This window comes from Elephas maximus, chromosome 11 (assembly GCF_024166365.1).
Source record: "Elephas maximus indicus isolate mEleMax1 chromosome 11, mEleMax1 primary haplotype, whole genome shotgun sequence".
Lineage (NCBI taxonomy): Eukaryota > Metazoa > Chordata > Mammalia > Proboscidea > Elephantidae > Elephas > Elephas maximus.
The window spans coordinates 93,524,927-93,531,617 of NC_064829.1; positions in this window are offsets into that span (position 1 = coordinate 93,524,927).

The window sequence follows — 6,691 nt, forward strand, 5'->3', positions numbered from 1 at the left end:
TATACCATGGACTGCCAAAAGAACAAATAAATCTGTCTTGGAAGAAGTACAACCAGAATGCTCCTTAAAAGCAAGAATGGCAAGCCTGTCTCTCACATACTTTGGACATGTTATCACACGGGATCAGTCCCTGGAGAAAGACATCATGCTTGGTAAAATAGAGGGTCAGTGAAAAAGAGGAAGACCCTCAACAAGATGGATTGACACAGTGGCGGCAACAATGGGCTCAAGCATAACAGCGATTGTGAGGATGGTGCAGAACTGGGCAGTATTTCATTCTGTTGCACATAGGGTCACTGAGTTGGAACCCACTCAATGGCACCTAACAACATATGAAATGGAACTAATTCCTTCAAAACAACACTCACAAAAAACAGTAACCTGGATAGGCCTATATGTATTAAATAGAACTCATAGTTAAAAGCTTCCCAATAAAGAAAACTTCAGGGCAGATGTCTTCTCTGGTGAATTTAACAAAGAAAGAAACTTCCAGGAAAATAGAAGAGCAACAACCATTTTCACCTCCCCTTCCAAGCCACTGTGAGGTCCTGATACCAAAAACTAGACAAAGACTTTACAACAAAATGGCACACCTTCATGGACATAAACGCAAAACTCAAAATACAAACACACCAAATCCACTAACGTATTAAATTGGATGATACACTACATCCAAGCGGGGTTTATTCTGGAAATGCAAGGCTGGTTCAACATTTAAAAACAAATTGATAATATTCACAATGAAATTGGGAGATGTCCAAAAAAAAAAAAAGCAAAACCATATGATGATCTTGAAGGATACAGGAAAAGTTTTTTTCTTTTTTTAAACTTCAGTATCCATAAAAACAAAACAAACAAACAAAACTCAGCAAACTAGGAGTAGGAAGGAACATCCCAAGTGATAAAGGGAATCTAAAACAAAACCAACAGCTAAAATACCTAATGGTGAAGACTTAATGCTTTCCCCCTAGGATTGCAAGGTTGTCTATTCCCACTGTCCTTATCTGAATTACCTTGACTAATTCTTCCAAAACAATACTAAATAGAGATTTGGGATCAACTCATGTTCTTTCTGACTTTAGTGGGACTCAATCAAGTGTTTTCCCATACGTAATATGATAGCTTAAAGGCTCAGTGATACAAGTTGCATCCGGTTAAGGAAGTGTACACCAATTCCCCCAGAGATTGCTTTATATCCTGTAGATTTTTGTCAAAGAGCATCTTTTTCATTTATGAACATGTTCACATGACTTTCTCCTTACAGTATAAATTTAATTAATTAACATTAATGGATTTTATAATACTGAGCCATCATTGCATTCCTCACCTAACTTGAACCTGGCTGTGAAATATTTTAATGTGTTGCAATATTTCTAGTGTTCAATATTTTCATCTCTGTTAATAGGTAAGACTTCTCTGTAATATTATATTTGACCTAACTTTGGAAGATTTTTGGCTTCACACTTAAAAATTATTTAGAGGCGGGGCCAAGATGGCTGACTAGGTAGAAGCTAACTCAGATCTCTCTTGCAACAAAGACTCGGAAAAACAAGTGAATCGATCACATACATGACAATCTACGAACCCCGACCATCAAACACAGATCTAAAGAGTTGACCTGAGTGACAGAGACTGAGAACGAACAACCACGGGAAGCAGCGACTGTTTTCAGAGCTTGGAGACAGCGTTCCAGTCAGGAAACCTTGGCGCCGGGCTTTGGACAGGGCGCAGGGGAGCTGAGCAGGGCATCCTGAGACGGTACAAACACAGGATGCAGCCCTAGCCCCTAGAACTGACCTCGGGGGAAGCCCAACCAGTGCACGCGGATAGCCCAGCGACGCAGCTGACAGGAGGAGAAGTCACCGGGAGGCAGCGACTGGTTTTGGAGCCGGGAGTGCGGCGTCCCAGCCGAGGAACCTTGGCGCTGGGATTTGGACTGGGAGCGGAGGAACTAACCGCGGCTTCTGAGACAGCGCAAGCACGGGACCCGGGCCTGACCCTTGGGGGCAATCTCTACACAGCCAGCGCACACAGTCGACACGCCCCTCGGGAATCTCAGATAAAACAGTCATCCCAAGCAAGATAAGTAACTTTGTCTATATTCCGGGGTGCCACTCTCTCCTATTTATCTGAACCCTCCCCTCCCCTTCCCAGACGGCTTCATTAACATTGGAATTTCCTGAGCCAGAGAGTGAACTGTGCTGCGGATTTTCTTTCTTTTTTTTTTTTTTTTTTGGTCTTTTCCTAACCCACTCTCCTGGCCTGAGAGAAGCAGCTACAAAAAACCCAGGGACCAAAAATCCTTCCCTAATTGGACTAAAAACACAGAACTAGCTCCAGCCAAACATATGTGATCCACAGTCTTGGGCTTTCATCCCTACAGGGAACAAGGTGGCTATTATAATGCAAAGGCAATTCTGATAGGGATCTGATTACTGGAAAGACAAGTTTCCCAGGTCTGATATCTCTGCCTATTCAACAGAGCCCTCACTGACCCACAACAGGGAACTGAGGGCTGAAGCTCCCCCCAGACCACCTAGCCTCCTGCCTTAGGGGTCTAAGGAGGGTGACACCTACCAATCTGTAGAGGTACTCGCATTGGGGGCCTAAGGTACAGCTGCAGAGCCCACCCACCAAAGTACTTTAGGAATAGAAACACACCCGCCTCACTGGCACTTGGGGGAAGCCTGTCAGCATCCTGCTCCCCCGGAGTGTGAAACCCTCCTGCTACTAGAATCTGGTGCACACAACTATCACCACTACTTCTCTAGGTGGATAGGAGACAGTCTGCACCACACACTTGATGACCAAAATCAGATTCTACTCAAGAATAGTGAATGGACTCAGGCTTATATATCTGGTAACAGCCCAAACCAGCTGGTAATAGGACATAAGTGATTCAAGGGCTACAATAATCAAGACAGCGCAATCTAGTAGCCCATCTACGTATATTGAAAGAAAACAAAACAAGATAAGACTCAGTGAGCAAATATAGAATAAATCACTACAATATCTTAGTGATGGCTCAGAGACAGCAGTCGATATCAAACCACATAAAGAAGGAGACCATGATTGCTTCTACAACTCCCCAAACTAAAGAATCAAAATCTTTCCCAAATGAAGATACGATGCTGGAATTGCCAGATACAGAATATAAAACACTAATTTACAGAATGCTTCAAGACATCAGGGATGACCTCAGAAATGAAATAAGGCAATCTATAGAAAAAGCCAAGGAACACACTGATAAAGCAGTTGAAGAACTCAAAAAGATTATTCAAGAACATAGTGGAAAAATTAATAAGTTGCAAGAATCCATAGAGAGACAGCATTCAGAAATGCAAAAGATTAACAATAAAATTAAAGAATTAGACAACGTAATAGGAAGTCAGAGGAGCAAACTTGAGCAATTGGAATGCAGAGTGGGAGATCTGGAGGACCAGGGAATTGACACCAATATAGCTGAAAAAAAATCAGATAAAAGAATTGAAATGAGAAACCGTAAGAATCACGTGCGACTCTATCAAGAAGAATAACTTGCGTGTGATTGGAGTCCCAGAACAGGGAGGGATAACAGAACACACAGAGAGAATAGTTGAAGATCTGTTGGTAGAAAACTTCCCTGACATCATGAAAGGCGAAAGAATATATATCCAAGATGCTCATTGAACCCCATTTAAGATTGATCCAAAAAGAAAATCACCAAGACATATTATCAAACTTGCCAAAACCAAAGATAAAGAGAACATTTTAAAAGCAGCCAGGGATAAAAGAAAGGTCTCCTACAATGGAGAACCAATAAAAATAAGTTCAGACTACTCAGCAGAAACCATGCAGTCAAGAAGGCAATGGGATGACATATATAGAGCACTGAAGGAGAAAAACTGCCAGCCAAGGATCATTTATCCAGCAAAACTCTCTCTCAAATATGAAGGTGAAATTAAGACATTTACAGATAAACACAAGCTTAGAGAATTTGCAAAAACCAACCCAAAGCTACAAGAAATACTAAAGGAAATTGTTTGGTCAGAAAACCAATAATATCAGATACCAGCACAACACAAGGTCACAGAACAGAGCATCCTGATATCAACTCAAATAGGGAAATCACAAAAACAAATTGATTAATTTTAAAAAGAAAAAAACGCTCAAAACACAGAATCATTGAAGTCAATATGTAAAAGATCACAATAATCAAAAGGAGGGACTAAATACAGGTGGCATAGAACTGCCATATGGAGAGGGATACAAGGCAATATAGGACAATACAAGTTAGGATTTTACTTAGAAAAGTAGGGGTAAATATTAAGGTAACCACAAAGAGGTATAACAACTCCATAACTCAAAATAAAAACCAAGAAAAATGTAACAACTCAGCAAACGTAAAGTCAAATGAGGAACACACAATTTACAAAGAAAAACGTCTCAGCCCAAAAAAGTAAGTGGAAAAATGAAATTGTCAACAACACATACTAAAAAGGCATCAAAATGAGACCACTAAACACATAAAAACACATACATATCTATAATTACGCTGAATGTAAATGGACTAAATGCACCAATAAAGAGACAGAGAGTCTCGGAATGGATAAAGAAACACAATCCGTCTATATGCTGCCTACAAGAGACACACCTTAGACTTAGAGACACAAACAAACTAAAACTCAAAGGATGGAAAAAAATAAATCAAGCAAAGAATAAGCAAAAAAAAGCAGGAGTAGCAATATTAATTTCTGACAAAATAGACTTTAAAGTTAAATCCACCACAAAGGATAAAGAAGGACACTACATAATGATAAAAGGGACAATTGACCAGGAAGATATAACCATGTTAAATATTTATGCACCCAATGACAGGGCTGCAAGATACATAAAACAAACTTTAACAGAACTGAAAAGTGAGATAGACACCTCCACAATTATAGTAGGAGACTTCAACACACCACTTTCAGAGAAGGACAGGACATCCAGTAAGAAGCTCAATAGAGACACAGAAGACCTAATTGCTACAATCAACCAGCTTAACCTCACTGACTTATACAGAACACTCCACCCAACTGCTGCAAGGTATACTTTTTTTTCTAGCCCACATGGAACATTCTCTAGAATAGACCATATATTAGGTCATAAAACAAACCTTTGCAGAATCCAAAACATCGAAATATTACAAAGCATCTTCTCAGACCACAGGGCCATAAAAGTGGAAATCAATAACAGAAAAATTAGGGAAAAGAAATCAAATACTTGGAAACTGAACAATACTCTGCTGAAAAAAGACTGGGTTATAGAAGACATTAAGGAGGGAATAAAGAAATTCATAGAATGCAACGAGAATGAAAATACTTCCTATCAAAACCTCTGGGACACAGCAAAAGCAGTGCTCAGAGGTCAATTTATATCGATAAATGCACACATACAAAAAGAAGAAAGAGCCAAAATCAGAGAACTCTCCCTACAACTTGAACAAATAGAGAGTGAGCAACAAAAGAATCCATCAGGCACCAGAAGAAAACAAATAATAAAAATAAGAGCTGAACTAAATGAATTAGAGAACAGAAAAACAATTGAAAGAATTAACAAAGCCAAAAGCTGGTCCTTTGAAAAAATTAACAAAATTGATAAACCATTGGCTAGACTGACTAAAGAAATACAGGAAAGGAAACAAATAACCCAAATAAGAAACGAGATGGGCCCACATCGCAACAGACCCAACTGAAATTAAAAGAATCATATTAGATTATTATGAAAAATTGTACTCTAACAAATTTGCAAACCTAGAAGAAATGGATGAATTCCTAGAAAAACACTACCTACCTAAACTAACACAATCAGAAGTAGAATAACTAAATAGACCCATAACAAAAAAAAAAGAGATTGAAAAGGTAATCAAAAAACTCCCAACAAAAAAAAGCCCTGGCCCGGACAGCTTTACTGCAGAGTTCTACCAAACTTTCAGAGAAGAGTTAACACCACTACTACTAAAGGTATTTCAAAGCATAGAAAATGACGGAATACTGCCTAACTCATTCTATGAAGCCACCATTTCCCTGATACCAAAACCAGGTAAAGACATCACAAAAAAAGAAAATTATAGACCTATATCCCTCATGAACATAGATGCAAAAATCCTCAACAAAATTCTAGCCAATAGAATTCAACAACATATCAAAAAAATAATCCACCATGACCAAGTGGGATTTATACCAGGTATGCAAGGCTGGTTTAATATTAGAAAAACCATTAATGTAATCCACCATATAAATAAAACAAAAGACAAAAACCACATGATCTTATCAATTGATGCAGAAAAGGCATTTGACAAAGTCCAACACCCATTTATGATAAAAACTCTCACCAAAACAGGAATAAGGAAAATTCCTCAACATAATAAAGGGCATCTATACAAAGCCAACAGCCAACATCACTCTAAATGGAGAGAGCCTGAAAGCATTTCCCTTGAGAACGGGAACCAGACAAGGATGCCCTTTATCACCGCTTTTATTCAACATTGTGCTAGAGGTCCTAACCAGAGCAATTAGGCTAGTCAAAGAAATAAACAGCATCCGGATTGGCAAGGAGGAAGTAAAATTATTTCTGTTTGCAGATGACATGATCTTATACACACAAAACCCTAAGGAATCCTCCAGAAAACTCCTGAAACTAATAGAAGTTTGGCAGAGTCTCAGGTTAT